The sequence below is a fragment of the Thunnus thynnus genome, chromosome 7 (assembly GCF_963924715.1).
Source record: "Thunnus thynnus chromosome 7, fThuThy2.1, whole genome shotgun sequence".
NCBI classification, from domain to species: Eukaryota; Metazoa; Chordata; class Actinopteri; order Scombriformes; family Scombridae; genus Thunnus; species Thunnus thynnus.
The window spans coordinates 976,731-997,122 of NC_089523.1; the positions used below are offsets into that span (position 1 = coordinate 976,731).

Sequence of the window (20,392 nt, forward strand, 5' to 3'; positions counted from 1 at the left end):
TTTGAGGAATTTTGAGGAATGATAATAAAAATAATAAAGAAAATTATTCAGCAAGAGTGGCTCGAAGTGCGTGACTTGAGGCTTAACGTGTTGCACCACGGTATTCTAAGGGGAAAGCTAGTTCAATTTCTCTAAATAAACTCCTTTAATTTTAACGTTATTCGACATCAACCCTTGATCTCAAAGCCACGTTATGCCTTACTGTTGAGGCAATGCATCGTGGTAGAGGCATCATCTTGGCAGGTACAGCGCTGTTGGTGCAGCATCTCCAGCGGTGTCGCAGTGAAAGAGCCCGGATCAGCTGTGGGCTGTGGTGCATGTCAGTAGATGCAGAGGTGTTGAATGCCGGTGAAGAATCAAGCCGTTTCAGGCTGCTCTGAAAGAGTCTTTAGGCTGGTTTCACTTCTGGTTTACAGTATTGCTCTGAGAGAGCAAGAGAAAGAGAGGTTCAGTTTCAAGCGTTCCTCTTCTTCTTCTTAAAGAGTATAAGTTGAAGATTCAGGCTCTTAGTTGGCTTATAGAAACTTCAGTTGAGTACCGAATAAAGTTTAGTCTGACTACACTCAAGTATTCAGTGGCGTCTACTTCAAAATAAAATACTGTACATGTTTACTTCAAATTAAATTACTATACGTGGAAATACGAGACTTAATGTGACTAATAAAACAAAACAAATTAACTTGTTGCAATCAAAGATTAGACGTCTTAAGAATTTTCTTGAGTTCTTGGAGGCCAGCTCAAAGAGGAATCTCTTTGAGGCTGTTTTTATAAGTTAGGATAAAACAGGAGGAGTTTGGGTGTGTTCTAAGGGGTTTTGCGACAAATTATTGATGAATATTCAATTTCTTTGTTCTAGGGGCTTTAGGTGTGGCTGGTGGTTTGCAGCCTGCGCCTCCTGAAGTGAAGGAATTTGGGGAAATCTAATTCTGAGTATTTACATGCAAAAACTCTCACTTCAAGTCACTGTTGCCAGTTATTTCACATTAAAGCTGTAAACACATTCTTTTCATCCTGTCGACTTGTATCATATTTGTAAAACCATTCAAGAAACAGTTAAGTAGTTCACATGATTCATGATAAGTCAGTTCTTCTAATAACAAACATTAACCTTCATACTAACATTTCATGATTAAGCATACAACCTGCATTGTTCAACTTTCAAATTAGGCAACACTTATGTGATTAGATTACTTTCAGACACATATTTAAATCTAAGTTGAATATAACCTTACTTCATAATATAAAAACATTCAATGTGACTATTGTTTAACAATAAAAGAAAACCTTCAACTCAAATCCTTCAAACATTATATCTTTACATTCCTATTACTTCAGAAACTTCATTCTTTCAACACAACTACTCTAATTTAACTATTAAAATATGATTGTCTATGAGGTTAATAGATCACAAGTTAAACACTTGTGATGGGTTGTTTTAAAATACAAATACATGGTTATCAAACATTCATTAACTCTTCACATAAGGGAATTTAACTCTTGTCAATAGAGGGCAGTATTGTTACCTGTATTATAAAAGGTATTGTATTTACATGACAAATATTATGATATAAGTTGCATAATGATTATGTGGCAGGTTGAGTGCTGCTCCACCTCCACCTCCATCTCCCAATTAGTCTTACCTGCGGCTGATTGCACCACAGTGCCACCTGGCTTATTAGTCCTGCTTTCACTTGACTGCTCAGATGTGCCTGGCATCAATCGGGTGAGGACTCTGTCTGGCGTGCTCCAGTTGACAGCGCAAAACAACTTGTAAGTAGGCATTGGCGCTGCTATACATGTTTTATGGGACATTATGGTGTGACAGCGGCTGTTGTGTGACCATGTTACAGTGGTGTTGGCCAAGCCGGTTTGGTGTGCAGCGGTGAGGATTTGAGGGAGCCTGGCATCTGCTCTCCGCCTGCATCGTGAGGTGGTGATTGTATGTTGGGCCGGGTGTGAAGCCCTCTTCACTTGGATAAGACTGACAGTATTTATAACTATTATATGCTAAGTGTAATTGCTGTATATTGAAATGGTCCTGCTTTCTGTCTGCTGTAGCTGTTAAGGCCACAGTTTGTGCCTTCTCGCCTCCTGTGCTCTGTGTGGGGCTGCATCGTGCAGCCAGGTGATCTGTGCCGCCAGCTGGGCATCGTGAAGGACAGCTTTCCACGGCCCTAGCCCTGGTGCAGCTGCTCCATCTCTCTCTCTCTCTTCTTTGCTGCTGATGCTAGTATTTACACACGCTGCTTAAAGTGCACAGTGTGCTTCTGCAGCTCTGGTTCTCCATCCCCTCACAACTCCTGTTTTGATTTAATTCTCTTCTTTTTGCTTATTGATTTATTTGTTGTGGGTTAATTATTTCGTTTTGTTTATTTAGTTTAATATTAGCTGTTGGAGTTGCTGCTACCACTCTGCCCACAGCTGAGTGTGGTTTACTTTGTGTCTTCTTTGTTTGTATACTTTTAGTCAGTGTCAGTTACTGAATTAGTTATTTTGCTTATTCTTTGTTGTTTGTGTGTATGTGGGTGTGAGTGCTGTGTGTTTTAGTATAGCCCTCCTGTTTTAACTGTAATTTTATGTATCTGCCTGAGTGTCCCGCTACAAGCAGTATTGTAATTGTTTCTTTTCTTTTAGGACAGGAGCTGGCGAGGTGTGTGGCAGGCATCCCCAGTGGTGGTTCCCCTCTCACCCCCTTTACTTTGGAGTGATACGGGGTGGTTTTGTTTTTTTGTTTGTAGTGTTTTTTGGTTTTTTTAGTTTGAGTTGTGCTCCCACCCCCTTTTTTTTGGTTTGTTTTTTTTGTTTTGTTTTAGTCTGCCCGCTAACTAAGCGGCCTAGCCTTGTTCCTACTATTTATTTTAGTTATTTCATACCGCAATTAACTTTGTTGTTTTGGCACTCAGGCTGTTTACCAGTGACATATTTCTGTTCTTTTAATTACAGTAAATCTTAATCAATAAATTTTTGTGGTTGGAAGTCCGTCTCCCGTCCTCTCAGTGTGGCAAATCTGTGTGACCTCTTATTATTAAGGGTACTCATCAGTGTATTTCCTGGGGTGCAATTCCCCAGGTGGTGTAGTTGTGAAACTTTCCCTCTCCTACCCATCTTTGGCCACAATTAGACATTTTAATTTACATGAATTTCAGGTTTGCCTCAGGTTTGCAGGGAGGCTTCACAAAGTCCTCAGGAATGTGAGTTAGTTTTATGGCTTTGGTGATAAGAGTCTGTGCTCCATCTAAGGTGGCAGTTGTTTTCTCCGGTACAAGTGGCCTTTAGGGTCATTTCGTGCTTTTAGTTCGTGTCATAATTCAACTTATCAAAATGGTTTCTTAGGAAGTCTTTCTGAGTCTGGATCTACTGATCAACCCTCACTTAGAGGGTTACAAAGGTCAGTTCTGCAGGCCGAGGGTGTGCTCTTACCAACTTTGGAATCCAAGGAGTCTGTCTCTTATTTTCCTTAAGAATCAAAGATTAGTTAACAGAATTAAAGAACAAGCGGTTGTCGTCCTACAACTGATGACAGACAAATGTCATATTTTAAATCATTTAAATTAAATTGAATTATCACATCACATTTGCAGCATGTGTCAAAACATACACACACACGTGTGTGTGTGTGTGCTGGGGCGCAATTTCCACTGAGGATGACATGGCTTCTCATTGGATCACAATGAGAAGCCATGTTTAAAAAGACCATATTATACCCCTTTTCCACAAGTTAATACAGTACCCTGGGGTCTTAATAAAATGTATCTGACATGCTTTGGTCAAAATACCACTGCAGCCTTCTCATCCTGTCTAAACAGCCATTCAGAACGGCTGGTTTGAGTGTAAATAAACTTAAATTTTGCTGTGATTTAATTGCAAAAAACAGATCAAAAGGATGCCGAAAAAACTAAATCATGTCATATCGATTTGTAAAAAGCCTGAATTCAGCCTTTGTCAGGTCTGTCTGCAAGACGACATGCAACAACTGTTAAAATGCTTGTTTTTGAATGGATTTTGGATCAATCAGAGCTAAGCTAACATTGTAGCTGCTCCTTCCACACTCAAAATCATGTAATCTATGGGCATAAATACGGCAGTACGTTATGCTTTATACATATAGATATCCACATACTGTGTAACTATAAATTTATGTAAACTCACCAGCATAAATCCACTTACTCCCAAAAGTTTAAAAAATAAAGTCCTCTTGCTGGTAAACTGCTCCGGATCCGAGCAGAAGCGGGTGTTTATTCCTTCAGAAGAAAGCAGCAGCGGTGATGCAGGACTCCTCGGCTCTGCTCCTTGGCCACCTCTCTCCTGCAAAGCTTGCTGGGGCTCAGCAGCCGTCTGTCAGCAAGCAACGACTCTGTCCCTTGCCCTTAGCTTGTTTAACTTAGCCTAGCTTTGCCCTTTTTTATCCTAACCCGTGTGAGGTACGAAGGGGCATCAAGTCTGAATGGCTTGTGATTCACATGAGTACACACTAAGCCAGCCCACACCAAACTGATTGGGTGGTCTTATTTAGCATCATCAAGTTTTTACAACTTAGCTGACCAACTCTGCATACTTGTGTGTTAGTAGGCTCATCAGACCCAAATACATATGCACAAGCACTGAAACAGTGAGTCTTTCGCAATATGGCCCCTTTATGATGGCACGCCTCTCAGAGTACTCAAAAAGCATCGTAATCATATTTTCTGTCTAGACCTGTTGATGTTAGGCGAACGTTGACTGAGCCAACATCTTGCTAGATAATGCTGTTGCTTAATAACTTGACTCTGCGTTCATATCAGAGATCAGATGATGTGGAGGTGTCTATGGAAGATAGGGAGAGTGAGGCAGGGAGACCTTGGCACAGCCCAGTAGTAAATATGGACATGTAATTTGAGTGGTTAGCACCCATACAGGAGCCATGAATCCTAAGTAAACAGGTTACAAGGGGCCCCTAACCACCAGTAGTATACCAGTACAGACACATCCCTGCTCATTGAAACCAGTGTATGCATAAATTTGTCTAATTTACTGGTCACAAAAACCCAGGTCTCAACTTACAATGTCTGAGCTGATCTTAACAAAACTGTTGAGGCTGGTCCTCTCGAAAACCAGAAAATAAAGGAACATGCTTGCTTTGCCGTCAAGTCTCATTTATGCAATATCCTACCTTCTCTCCCTCTTCCTCTTGTACTTCCTGTAAAAGCAGCACCAGCAGCAGCCCTCTGACTCACTCCTCTCTTTTCTCTCCCTCACCTGCCACTTCTGATATGTGACTCACATTAGTGTCTTTATCCCCATAATAGGTGCTTGAGTCATAATAAGGTTGTTGAGGAGAGGTCTGTGCCACCATTTCTTTGTGCAGGGCCTTTATGTTACCTTCAGCCTTTCAGTGCAGCAGGAGCGTGAGAAGGATCTCAACGATAGCCAGGTTATTGTTTCCACATGCTTTGCCCTTTCCCTCTGTAGATAAATGACAACATTAGCATAAATGGCCCTTTTGCAGAGGCAGTCATTTAGCGTAGCAGAGAGCAGGGAGATGACAGCAGACATGGGAAGAGAGTGAATGAGTAACACAAGCTTTCCTCTCTCATGCATTTAGTCTGTAGAACACAGGAAAGTTTTCTAAGAAACTATTATTAAAACACTACACAGGTATGCTATCAAGCTGCTTTGTGCTCATACACGGCAGTTTGAAAATGGCATTTGTTTCATTATGCAAAAAAATGAAAAAATACTAAGGTACTCTAATGAGTTTTTCAAGGAAAGATCAGTAATATTTTACTGCCTCAAGGCACAGAATAATTTGGATTGTGTTGGATATGGCACTGAGCTGGTGTACCATCACCTCATCAATATTTCTGTGGAGTGGAGGTGTGGATACATGCCAGTGTAACACAATTACTGTAGATGGGTAAACTAAAGATTTTATGCTGTGTCTGGCTTTACATCTGAAAGTTTTTGCTAACATGGAAAAAATTATAAAATTAATAAAATCCCAACATTGAAATGTTCCTTTTATTAACCTGCAATCTGTTTCTGAATATGTGATCTGGATCTAAACATGGACCTTTACATTCTAGCCTGGTATTAGTAAAAATTCTGTAGGTGAGGATTAGACCAGTGTTGGTAGGAGCAGTGGCTTTAAACCAAATTTGGGAAAAAATTTGAAATGGTGGAAAATCTGGGTAGCCCATGTACCCTAAGTATGGTTTATGCCTGGGCCACACAGCCTACCTCTACCTGAGCAGTGCATGTGTGTCACTGAACTGCTGCGTCTCGCAGACCTGCGGTGTTCACACAGACACCACAATGTCAATTAGAAATTAATAATGTGGATGTCAAATTAAAAGTAAGACTAGCTGCACTAATGAGAAGACCATAGATGAAGTTTAGACTCAGTGGTCACAGAGCTGATTGGTCTTTAGTAGATTTTTTAATTTGGAATTGAATGTATTGATTGAACTGCAGTTCTTCATATCATCAATTAGGGCATTCCACTGAGTTGTGGCTTTCACACAGAAAGCTGACTGCCCAAATGCAGTGCGAAAAAATAGTATGGTACAGTCTTGTATAGAGGACATTCTGGAGGATTTAATAGAACTTACTGAGTGAGTGTACACAAAGTGACATAATGGAGAAGGGGCCAAACCATTTAAAATTGTATAAACTAGGCACAAATTTGAGAATAATCTAAAATTGTCAAAGCTCAGTAAATTGTATTTCTCCAGTACCCTACAGTGATGGAAATGCATTGGTTTTTAGAGTTTGTTTGTATAAAGACTCAAGAGGTTTTATGACTCTTTCTCCAGCCTGCCCCCAACATGTGATGCAATAAGACATATGGGAAAGAATCAAAGCATGCATAAATATCTTGGGTGCATCCAAAGAGCGACAGTTTCTAATATGTCTAAAATTTGCTAAGTTGTACTTCATGGTTTTAACCGTTTTTTAAACATGTTTCTTAAGGTTCAAATTTGGATCCAGTGTTACACCAAGATATTTAAAATCAGTAACTATGTCAATCTTTTCACCTTTGATGAAAATATCAGTGTTAGGAGGTTGTACCATGGTTTTAGAGAAAAACATACCTTTTGTCTCGTTTACATTTAGACTCAGACATGATTGATCAAGCCAATGTGTGATCCTTTCCAATGCAATTGTTAGCTTAGCAGCAGCTAATTCAGCTGTTTTTGCATGTGTGTACACAATGGTGTCATCTGCATACATTTGTAGGTCTACATCATGACACTGTTGAGGGAGATCATTAATATATAGGCTAAATAATAGGGGACCTAACACTGACCCTTGTGGAACACCCACTGTGCACTTCATGTTACTGGACAGTGTGTCACCAACTTTAACACATTGTCTCCTATTAGATACATATGAAGACATCCATGCCAGTGCTCTAGATGAGAAGTTAAATTTAGAGAGTTTTGATATTAAAAGATTATGATTGACTGTGTTGTATGCTTTATGCAGATCTAAAAATACAGCACCAACTACTCCTCCTTTGTCAAGTCTTGATTTAATTTGCTCTATTAAGAACACGGTAGCAGTTTTGGTGGAATGATTTACTCTAAAGCCAAATTGCATACAATGTAGACCAAAATTGCTTGTATTAAGAAATGTTGTCAGTTGTTTAATGACAACTTTCTCAGCAACCTTTGAGAGTACTGGCAGTACACATATTGGTCTTAAGTTACTGGCTTCAAGGCAGTCTTCAGATTAAAAAATAGGTGTGACAATGGCACATTTCCAGTCATCAGTAAAGGAGCTGTGTTTAAAAGACAAGTTAATTAAATGAGCAATGGGGGGGGCTGATGATTTTATTTAATCAAACTCATTAGTCTCCACCGGCTCAAAAACCTGGCCTGTAGCATCCATAGGAACAATATCCTGTTTCCTTTTTGTAATTTTTTTTCCCTGGTTCATGTACAGACTCAAGAAAAAAAAAGTTAAAGACAGAAGCAACAGTAAGATGAATTAACTTTCCCTGTACTTTCAATTTAAAAATGTTGGGTCCCTCTTTGTGAGATTATCAATGTTTTTCCAGATCAATTTACTGTTGCCTTTTGCCTCATTCAAAATATTGAGATAAAAAACAGATTTAGCTTGTCTTAGCCCTTGGATAACTTTGTTCCTTAAACCTTTATAAATCAGCATGTCAGTGTCTCTTCTAGTTTTAACTGCCGTCCTTACTGCAGCATCTCTAGATTTCATTAGTTTCCACAATTTTTCACTAAACCACGGTAAATTGTTTTTATTTTTAGATTTTATCTGTATCCTCACATTAACATAACTGACCCGCAGTGATGATAATTCATGTCTGTGACATATTCTACAGATATAAACATTGAAATTATAGTGAAAGGTGTAATGTTGCTGGTATGATGTCAATATGACTATCAACAGATCATTTTCTCTATCTATTTTTGCTGAGAACTGCGCACGTCAGGTGGAAAAAATAAGCGAGTCCCTGAATCTCTAGATGACATGCTACAGCAGCCGTGCGTGAGATGCACGGCTCACGCGGGCCGTGTGGCTACTCTAACCTGTTAACATGAGTGCCGAAATGAAAAGCAAGAGGTTCCGCGACACACACACACTGCTCACGCAGGCTGTGTCTCCCAGGCCATGTGATTACAACTGAGCCAGCTCTATTCATGGAAAAAGATAGATAGATAATTTTATTAATCCCCAGAGGGGAAACTAGTTTGGTCACCCATGCACAATAACACAAGATACACAGACGTACTGTAACATACTGCCACAACAATGCTAACACACAAACTAACTATACTGTATATTTGCATATATATGTACCTAAAAACAGGACCAATAATACAGCTAATGAATATAAAGGTTTGATATAAATCAAACCTTAAAAATTAGCAAAGGGAAATAGAATACATGTGCGAACCTTAGACCTTACAAATTATCTTTGAAACACAACCCATATCTCAGGAAACAAGCAAGATATCACAAGCCATTCAAACGTTTCACAGCAAAGTTACACATTTATGCACACACTGGTTTCTATGAGCAGGGGTGTGTCTGTACTGGTATACTGCTGTGGGTAGGAGTCCCTTGTAACCTACTGAGGATTCATGGCCCTTTTATGGGTGTTAACTAGTCAAATTATATGTCCATACAGAATTGTTCAGTGGAGCATCTCAGCATCCTTGGTCACTCAGTACACTTTTTAGTCTGCTAAAAACACCAAACAGGAGATGTCCTTCAAACTGAAGTGTGGTCTGAACTCTCTTACTGATTCTATCCTCTACAATCATCTCTTATGAATCAGGAGTCAAACTAATTATAGAACCAGCCTTCTTGGCAGTGGGATACAGCCAAAAAAAAACGCAGAAAAAGCTAGTACAACAATATGTTTACTTTTGCTAGCATAAAGTCAGCTTTTTATCACATCACTGAATGAAAGCCTTAAATATAAAGAACATTCAAGTGATAAAACAGAATTAGATAAAATACTATTAGGTAACATAGTGTTATGTATGCTTTTTTGAACTTTGTGGAACTTTTAAAGTATATATACACTGGGAGAAATTAAAACATTTAGTCTTGTTTAACACCTACAAATGTCACACAATTCTTTATATTCTATCTGTGCTGTACTTTTGTGTGTATAATTTATTTTTCTCTTTTCTTGTTGAATTTTGTTGAATTTGTTCTCTTGTTGAAATGTATTGTACTGAACCTAATTTACCCACAGGGATCAATAAAGTTTTATCTTTATAATTGAAATCACTGTTTGTCTCACAGCAGGAGGTATAGCCCCATTTATAATTTGCATTACAAGTCCAGTAGGACTTCATTCCTCATTTATTTCCAGTTCATTAGTATATTACAATAAATAAAACGTTTTGTATTACCTTGCTATTCTTCCATACTAAATGTATTGTGTTAAAGTCATCTCAGGACTAAATGCCACGAGACATTAACCAACTTCCTTCTCAGCTTTATCACATGACTGACTCTGTTGAAGTCTGATGTATATGAGTGCTGATGGAAACTACCTCATAAAGCAGCACTCCTCCTTGGCTTCACTTGCTGCTTGAGGTAACATTATGACACGAAGGTGACATACTTTATTGTGACGCCAGCCACCTTTCTCTACTGTGACAGCTCACAAGCTTTTATGTGCACTTTGAGGCTAATATCAACCAGCAGTCTTTTGATTGTTTGCTTGTTTTTTTCATTTATTTATTTCCCCAGGCTGTTGTGTTCTCCTCCAGTGACCTGACATCACTACCATTTGCCTATGATGCCCATACCAGTAGCCTATGAGTCTGCGTATTTGATCAAACACCACATTGCAGGATACATTCAGAACTGATTCAGAGATAACTTTGGATAACTGTAATTGCAGGACAGATATGGATTTGCAAAACTGGGCCATGTATGCTCTCAAGTGAAACTAGCAAAGGACGAGTTGGATGAGGACAAACATAGAAGGGTATCTCCAATCAATCAATGGACATATCTACTGCGTATTTCATTAAACTTCATAGTAAGCATATTTTAAATGACGGATCTTGTGTCCTCACCTTGTACAGCCACTCATTAAAAAAACAAAGATTGGAGTTATCTACTGCAAAGCTGCTGCCTCTTTTTTCCTTTTTGTGTGTGTGAGCTGTAAAGTGCCACATCACATTCAGCAGCCTTTTAATTATGCACATCCAGCACCGAGCGGTTCTCTGTGAAAGATAGATAGAACAGAGTTTGACACCAGACAGTGTGGGAGAAATGAGCAAAACCACAGATTGGTGTCAGTTATGTAAGGCTGCATTTATATGGAGCCCAGTCTCACTTTATTTGTCCAGATCTTTGAATCTGCCCACTCCACAGAGTTGACTGTAATGAGCTGTCAATTCTGTCTGATATCAGGCAATCACTCAACCCTTTTAAATCACATTCCATCTTATTTCTGGATAATCAAAGCCATCAGATGTGGGCAGAGTGTGGGTCTCTTTTTGATTTTTTTTTTAATGTGTTCAATTTAAATCTAAGAAGGTATATTGTTATAATTTCATTTTATTTGAGGGCTGCCCTTAAGGGATATTTTTAAAGAAGCTGTGTGCTCTATCTTCATTTTGAAAAGTTAGAAAAATTTAAAGTTATAATCATTATTGTTCTACTCAGCGGACTGAAGATAAGGTACTAATTAATAGTTATATCACCACCACTACTGAGTTTTTAAGGCAGATACCACAATCAATAGAGTTTAACAAGCTCCTCTCTCCTCCTCCTCCTCTCCATCTGTATGCATTCATGTAACATTAATGCATGTCACTAAAGTTGTTTTTTTTTGTGCTTTCTCATCTCGCAGGAAACCCTGGGTTCTGGGCCGAGCCTTTGCGGTCCTTCACAGTCCTGTTGGCATCCTTCCCTGGCTGCTGCTGTTGTCGTTGTTGTTATGATTGTTGTTATTCTGTTGTTCCCCCCCCCTTCCTCTTTCTTTCTCTCTCTCAACTCAACCAGTCAAAGCAGATGGCCGCCCACCAAGAGCCAGGTTCTGCCCGTTAAAGGGGAGTTTTTCTTACCACTGTCACCAAGTGCTTGCTCATGGGGGAATTGTTGGGTCTCTGTAAATTCAAGAGTACGATCTTGACCTGCTTTATGTGAAAAGTGCCTTGAGATGACTTTTGTTGTGATTTGGCACTATATAAATAAAAATTGATTGATTGATTGAAAAAGCGGTGAGCAGGATATTTTACAGATGAAAAATACACTCATCACAAATAATGTGATAAAGACACTGTTTCTAACCACAAGCTCAAGCACACCTCTTAGTACAAGGTCAACTTACTGGAAATTTTCCTGAGCTTTCAGCCACATCCCATGCATCAGCAGATGGAGTTTGCTCAGTTGCCATTACATGACCTAAGGACTATGGTCATATGATAAAAGGTGGTTATAATATGGTGGTGGTGGTGATGGTAACCTCTGTCTGTGTTTAAAGATGGTCTCTTGTGTCTGAAGAGGATGTCCTGTTCTCTGGCTGGCCACTAATTCCTGGTTGATGACCTTTGACTTCCTCCCAGTGGATGCTGTGATTGGTGTCTGTCTGGTGTATGGGCCTGGCTGTAGCAGTAGCATCAGTAGTCATGTGTTAGTAGTACTGGTAGCAGTATTGGCTCAGGTAGCTCTGGAAATGGTTTAGTATACCAGACTGCAGGTGGATTGCAAGATGAGCCTGGCCTATGACCAAATGCTGCAACCTACTCTTCCCTGGACACTTACTGTGATCATTACCTATTGGTTTAGCAACAAGCACTTACTACTTGTGCCCAAAATAAACTTACTTAATACACTGCAAACTGGACAGTGTTGTTATTCAGTGTGAACAATCTGTGTATGTTATAATGAATAAATTGTAATACACTCATAGTACAGATGTTAAACCAGTTGTTGCAAAGCTTTCACGAAAAATGGATAAAGTTGACAAACACCCAGTGGTTGTGACCACAGTGTGAGTGGACCCACCCAATAATGTTGTGAGGTTATGGCCTGTCATTGACTTTATTTGTTTTTATTACAGTTGTATTTTAGGTTGCCATGTTTTGAGTTGCATTATATCTTATGTTTGCTTATCTTGTCTTAGGAGTAATTATGATTATTTATATAAGTTTGTGGTGGTTTGCTAAATTTTTGCATGTATTGTGTTGAATTCTAGTGTGTGTGTGTAGTTTCTGTTGTGACTTTGACTTGGCCACAGCCATCAGCAAAATGGGACACACCTGTGTGGACGTAATCAACATGCAGAGGTAATCAACAGGGGCAGGAGCACAGAGACAAAAGCCATCATTGCTGCCTGAGAACACGAGGGAAGACTGAGCGAGACGCAGAGCCACAGAGAGCGCAGTCAGCGGATGCAGCTGCAGAGCCGACGGGCAGTCCGAGGAGCTGAGGCCATGAGTTATACCCACCCAGACGAGCTACACATGGTGTGGACATCTGGGGCAAGCTGTCCAGACAAGGTGTAAGTACAGTGAAACAAGGGATGAGTGAGGACTGGAGTAAGGGCAGACGTTGGCTCCCCACTGGTGGTTTCTTCTCTTTTTCAGGCGGTAGCAGCGGTGTATGAATGGACGTGACAGCTACAGAGCTAAAAGTGGACTGGAGAGAGCAGCTTGTCGGCAGGGTGGCTGGATAATTGGACACAATGACAAACTGGCAAATTCTGTGTGTCGTAAAAAAAGAGACATAATTTCCTTATCTCATGTTTATTGGACTTTTATCTTTTTTACCTTTTATCATTTTACACAAGGCCTTGGTTTTATATTGCTAGTTTAGTAACCTTGCATTGTGCATTAATATTTATTGAATAAATTATTCGACTTGAGTCTGTCTCCTTTGGGTAATTTCTGTTGCTCACCCCTGTTGAGACGAGTCCTCGGCTCTCTCCTAGGTGGCGTTGTCTACAACAAACCTCTTTTCCAGCCTCTTCTGGGTGCATCTGGCTGTAGGGGTGGGTGCAGGTTGAGCACTGATATTTTAGATTGGTAGTCACACCTCCTCCACTTTAGTGCCCAAAACCAGTGCCCCCCAGGGTTGTGTGCCCAGCCTCCTCCTATTCATGTTGTACACCCATGACTGCAACCCCCAACATGGAGACAACTCTGTTGTGAAGTTTGCGGATGACATCACCATCATTGGCCAGATTTTAAACAATGATGAGAGTTCATATCTTGTGGAGATCAACAATCTTGCGGGAGCAGGTGAACAGTTTTAAGTTCCTGGGAATCAGCATCACAGAGAACCTGTCATGGAGATCACATATCTCCATGCTAGTAAGAAAAAAGCTCAGAAACGACTACTTCTTAAGGAAACTTAAAAAGGCAAATTTCCCAACTTAACTTTTAGAGAGGAGTAAAAGAAAGCATCTTGACTGGAAGCATCACAAATTGACATGGGGTGTGCATGGCCCAAGACAGAAAGGCTCTGCAGCAGGTGATTAAAACTGCCTAGAACATCATCAGTACCCATATACTGAGGATCAGTGATACAGTGAGGTGAGGAGCCAGCTCAGAGCCCAAAGGATACTAAAAGACAATACCCACCCCAACCACAGCCTGTTCACCCTGCTGCCATCTGGCAAGAGATACAGAAGTATCTGCTGTTTTACCACCAGACTACAGAGCCGCTTCTTTCCTCAGGCTGTGAGACTCCTACATTCATCCTCTGCACTCCAAAATAAAAAAAAATTTCATGACCTATTATTTATTAATCCATTTAATTAATACATTTATACAATTTCTGGGTTTTTTAATAAATAATTTCTGTTTTTGTGTTTCGTTATACAATCTTGTGTTCAATTCAATTTTATTTATGTAGCGCCAAATCACAACAAAAGTCATCTCAGGGCACTTTTCACATAGAGCAGGTCTAGATCGTACTCTTTAATTTACAGAGACCCAACAATTCCCCCATGAGCAAGCACTTGGCGACAGTGGTAAAGAAAAACTCCCCTTTAGCGGGAAGAAACCACAAGCAGAACCCGGCTCTAGGTGGGCGGCCATCTGCTTTGACTGATTGGATTGAGAGAGAAATAAAGAGAAGGGGGGGGGGGGACGACAGAGAAATAGAGCAACAACAACAATAGATACAGATTAACAGCAGGATGGTTACAACAACCTACCTGCAAGTTAACATGAAAAACTGTGTTAAAGTGCACCGAGGAGAACTGCTGCTGTTTTAAAGGCAAAGCTGCTCACAGCAGATATTGGACCCTATTTTAACGTCCTAAAGTGCGTGGTCTGAAGCGCATGGCGCAATTGCATTTAAGGTGTGTCCAAATACACTTTTACTATTTTAACGGCGGAAAAATGGTCAATGCGCCAGGCGCATGGTTCAAAGGGGTTGTCCATAGTCTCTTAATTAATCATGGGTGTGTTTTCGGTGTAATATGCAATAAACCAATCACAGTGTCATCTCCCATTCCCTTTAAGAGCCAGATGCGCTTGCACCTTGGCGGATTGCTATTATGATGGCGCATTTGCCATGTAGTAAGAAGGAGCGCTTCTCTGCAGAGGAAACGGATCTGCTCGTGCGCAAAGTGAAAGCGCACGATCCATAATGAGCACACTTGCCTCTGCTGCTCCTAGATCCTCCCGTGGTCAGCCACAGACCACCAGTTTAAGATCCAGTTCATTAATTTGTTGCAAATTTATCTTCATTTGGTTTTTGAAAAGGTTTATTTTTTTAATTTCAGCTTTGGTTTCTTTAAAATTGTTTTGTTCAGTCATGGAGTGACGGGTCAAATCAGCGGGGTTTTAATTGCTGTATGGAAACCTGATCACTGTAATCTCAAAAATGTTAAAGAATATTTGTTAAATATTGTTAAAAAATTAAATCATTAATTTTAATCATGTAAAGAATCATCAACACAGTTATCAGGTCTTGATCAGCTCTCCAAGGTGCTGATCCTGCTGCTGGCAGCAGCTAGAAGTTGTGCAGATTTATTTCCTTCTTTAGTTTAATCATTGTTTTCACCTCATTTATTTCCTCGTGTGTTCCTCATGTCATCATGTATTGATGCAGCAGGAAAGTCGATCTGTGTCTGATTCGTTGTTGTATTATTGTTAAATACCAATGTTTATTGCCACGATTTGGTCAAATAATTAAAAAATTGAATCCGTCATTACTGCGATTAGTTTATTCTGATAAATATTATGACTAAGCATTATGACATGTATTTTTTAAAATATGTTAATATACACAATAATGATCTTTCACATTGTAATCCTTTTATTTGTTACCTTTTGCATGTTTGTGCACTGCTGCGCGTAACTGGCATAGTGTATGTTGTGCATCTGCCTGTGTAGGAGCATATTACTGTCCTGATAATGCGACCTTAAAATAACAGTGAAACATTACGCCATTGACTTCAGGCCAGGTTTTTGTAAGTCAATAGCACAATCGCTCTCTGCTGCCTCAAGATAGCATTGCGCCAACAATGCACCTGACTACACCTTACTTTTAGACCAACATGCCCTTGGGCGCACTGATGGGCGCAAGTACTTCTGCTATTTTAACAACATGGGCACTGGACAGGAAAATGACAACTGCGTCAGTCTGAAACTAACAAAGACACTTGCGCTGCGCTTGGTGCCGCTTTGCGCCGGGTGTAAGATAGGGCCCATTGATTTAATTTAGGTTTCTGCTGTTTACTCAACTTTATAAGAATTTAATTGATAAATTAAAACAATTTATAGCAATATGTTTGTAAGCAATCTCACTTTACTTTTAGTGCCTAAAACTAAAACACAGTACTGTATATCAGGTTTTATAGCTGTTTCTAAGGTTGTTGTAAAATGATAATGAATAAATCTTGAATCTTGAAACAAAACAACACAAACAACAATGATTTTGGTAGTTCAGTGGTCAAATCCATAGAGCACACAGGAGAAGGTGCAGCTATTTATAGACTAGCAGTATAGGAGTTTCAGCCTTTTGCACCCTCATCAGCCTGACCAGGGTCATACCTCTATCTGCCATTTCATCACCTGCCAGACTTCACATCTGTACCATGAAGGGATTTGACAAATGGCAGAAGACGATGAAAAAGAATAAAAAACCAGCACTAATGCAAAATACTTTCAGCTCTGTTTGCTATACCCCCTTATTATCTGATCTTATGGTAGGTATGTCAGTATTTGTGTGTGTGTATTGAGACAGAGGAAGGTGTACAAGACCTGTGTGTCTTCTTCCGTTCAGTGTATGTGGCTGCAGTGTGTTCTCTGTGCTGTTGAGGAGGCACTGTAGCACCAACAGGAATGGAAGCTCTCTCAGTTTGCTGCATGATAAGAGGCATCTCTGTATGAATACTAATGCATGTTATACATTTAACATAGATGTGTGTCTGGATGAATGAGGATCTTTGGGCATATGTTTGTGCTATCATATAAGCTGACACTGGCCAACCATTGTGCACTCTCCATATAAGTAAATCAGAATTTACGCAGTGAAACATGGCTTCCATGCTTTTCAAGGTACTCAAAGTTAAAAGGGTCATAAAAAAAACCCCCAAAAAACATGCACTAAAAGCACAAGGTAGCACATATTTACAGTTCTAAAAGGGTATGTTTTGATGAGTGTTTTGAACATAGAGAGATCTGTGCAGTTGCAGATGTGTTTGGGGAGAGAGTTCCAGAGGGAGGGGGCAGCTTTGGAGGAAGCTCTGTCGCCCCAGGTCTGGTGCTTGGTCCTAAATGGTGGAGACAGGAGGATGGCATCAGAGGAGCGGAGGCTGCGGGAAGGAGTGTAGTGGTAGAACACGTCTGTGAGGTAGAATGGGGCCTGGTTATGGAGCCAGTGGAGGTTCTGTTGGGCAGGGGTTATGTGGTCATGGGAGTGGGAGTGGGTGAGCAGGCGAGCAGCAGAGTTTTGGATGTACTAGAGTTTATTTAGGACTTTGGATGATGTGCCATATAGAATGCTGTTACAGTTGCAATTCTGAATGATATGAAAGCATGGCAAGCAGTTTCAGCAGCAGAGAAGGAGTGTAGGGTGGAGAAGAGCTGTTTTTTAGGTGGAAAAAGGCAGTTTTAGTGATTAAATTGACGTGGTGTTCAAAAGTCAGATTGCGTTCAAAAATAACTCAGGTTATGAATGTTTGGGGAGGGAGACACAGGTGAGTTGTCGATGGTGAGGCATTGTTTAGTAAAAGTATGCATACAAGTCCTCTTAAACAACTGAATACATGGTTGGTCCATGCACCCCAGAATGTCACATATAAGCTTTTCCTGATCTGATGCCACTATCGACTGGATGGCATTACTATTTTAAAAAAAAAACAGTTTTCTGATCTTTTCTGATCTAGGTTAGATTGGATAGGTTTAGGCAAAAAATGGTTTAATTAAAGGTAAAGATCATGCTTTGGGTTAAAATAAGTACTTTGTTAAGGTTGTTTTGTTTGTCATAGCGTAGTGGGTTTGACACTTTTAAATGACGAGGGGTGCCAGTCAGAGTCACATCTGATAAATGATAATTATAAAATAGAAAGAAAATAGCACAGTCAAACCATACAAAACAATAAAGCAAATAGCAAGTAGCAATGAATATGCGTTACCAAAAACCAGTACTTCAAAATCAAATAGACAACAACTCAATTCAGTTTTCAATAGGTGTATTAAATCAGGCAAAATTAAAGCAATATTTGTGTGTGAGTCTGTGCATGTGAAAGACTCGTCCCACAGTCTCAGAGTTCAGTCCACTTGGTAAAAAGTCTGTTTTGTTTTCCCCACAACCCCAAATCAGATCAGTTCAATCCAGTTTCACACACAAAAGATCTCAAATATCCACTCTGGGTTTTACTGCAGATCCCAACAAAAAAAAACCAGGAAATCAAAGTTGAAATGGCAGCGTCTATAGCATTGTAGCTCTGTAATAGTGACTATTAACAATATATACACCGAGTACTCACTGTGCTGTCGATCTCTTAGTCAGTCGGCCTGGTTTGCAATGTTGGTCTTAGCTCCAAGACCAGCAACTCCTGGAGAAAATCTGACTGAGAAATACACACTTCAACCGAATAATTCCTCCTTCTGACACACACCCCAGAGACAGCACTAATGATTCACCACAAGTTCAAAATTTCAAGATTTAGTTTAGTCATTTTCTTGTGTATTTGCATACACAAAAAAATAAAATGCCGTTCCCTTTAAAAAATATATAAAATCATTTAAATTCCAAGAGAAAAAAACAAACAAAAAAAGAACAAGCAGTTAGCAGCACAGTGCATTAAAGTGCATTTAGAGAGAAAAGTACATGTCTCAGTTCGATGAAGACAGCTCTTGCATGTCAGAGTGACCAGCACTGATGGGGGAGTTATATAATCCATTTTGCTGTCCAGAGAACATTAGGCAACATGATTGTTGGAACTGCTAGTTTGTATGGGTTAACAGTTAGCCTAGCTTGCACTCCTCTGTGCTTGTCCCGCTTCCATGTCCTGTCGGACCGCTTTTGATGTTTGCTCTCCAGCTCAGCTCCAGGCAAGACTGTGGTCTCCTTTGGTTCCACTGGGCATAGCAGACCAAGCAAGCTAAGCTGATTTAGCTCTCCCAGCCAGTATTTCTTGTAGCAAAAGTCTTTGTTACGAATATCCAAAAGAAACTGACGATTACAGACATATTTCCCTTGCACTCCACACATTGACACAGATGTAGATATAGACATGCACAAAGACACTGCATAGTCGGAACTAGCAGAGGCGGCTGCAAACGTTGGTCACACCGCCATCATACCAGTTCATGGAGAGAGAAAGAATATCACCAACAAGGACCCCTTAATTTAACAAAAATACACAAAAACCAGTAGATACTTGGATTTTTTTAGCTCTTGGCAGACGGACCCTTTAAATCCATCCCAAGCATTTCCCAGGGGTGATGGACCAGAGTTTGCTGGAGTTTTCATGCCAGTTCTCTGTTTTCAGGTTTGTATAATAGACACAATTGGCAATTCTGGGAATGTTGTCGGACATCCCAGCTCAGCTTTGGCCAGTAGACTAGGTGCTGCAGTCTCTGGTAGGTTTTGTGCCTTCCAAGGTGACCAGAGATGGGGTCTTGGTGGAAATACGGGTCTTGTACGGGAGTGTGACAACTCGATAGATGAGATCCTCCACTATACTGAGTGAGGTATTTGAATTGATGACGACCTTCCTGTTTTCCACAACCTTTTGATACTGATTCAGAGTCCTCCTGCTTCGTCTTCCACACAGCCACAGAGTTGGAAAGCTCTTTTGATGGTCCCAAGGAGGCAGGCATGATGGTAGCACACAGGTATGGGGGGCTGATCTCCTGTTGGGGCTTGAGAGAGGGAATCTGGCACAGTGTTATTGATTTATTGAACAGGACAGTGTGCAGTATTAAGCATAAATGATGTACTGCACCAGAGTTAGCGTGAAGTTAATTTGCATCTGTAGTCCATTACAATCAAAACATACAACAGCACAACAACAAACAGTACAAAGCAAAACAAAAAACAAAAAAACCCACAAAGAACACACCATACAAAATACAAAGCTACACACAACAGCACATCACATACACCCACAATGTCAATTAAAAATTAATAATGTAAACTAGGCTCAGTGGTCACACAGCTGATTTGTCTTTAGTTGATTTTTTAAAATTTGGCCTTGAATGTATTATGGTATTATTGTATTATATGGAACTACAGTTCCATATATAATCAGATAGGGCATTCCACTGAGTGGTGGCTTTCACACAGTAAGCTGACTACCCAAATGCAGTGCGATGAAATGGTATGGTACAATCTTGTATAGAGGATATTCTGGAGGATCTAATAGAACTTACTGAGTGAGTGTACACAAAGTCACATAGTGGAGGAGGGGCCAAACCATTTAAATTTTTACAATCTTGTATAG

At 40.1% G+C, this 20,392-nt stretch overlaps 1 long non-coding RNA gene across 1 annotated transcript; it reads left to right on the plus strand.

The window, feature by feature from the left end:
• The first annotated feature begins 1,635 nt into the window (after positions 1–1,635).
• On the plus strand, positions 1,636–2,976 carry LOC137186684 (uncharacterized). The gene is made up of 2 exons (XR_010929067.1): positions 1,636–1,770; positions 1,851–2,976. It is a non-coding gene; the product is annotated as an uncharacterized lncRNA (long non-coding RNA).
• The last annotated feature ends 17,416 nt before the right edge of the window (positions 2,977–20,392 follow it).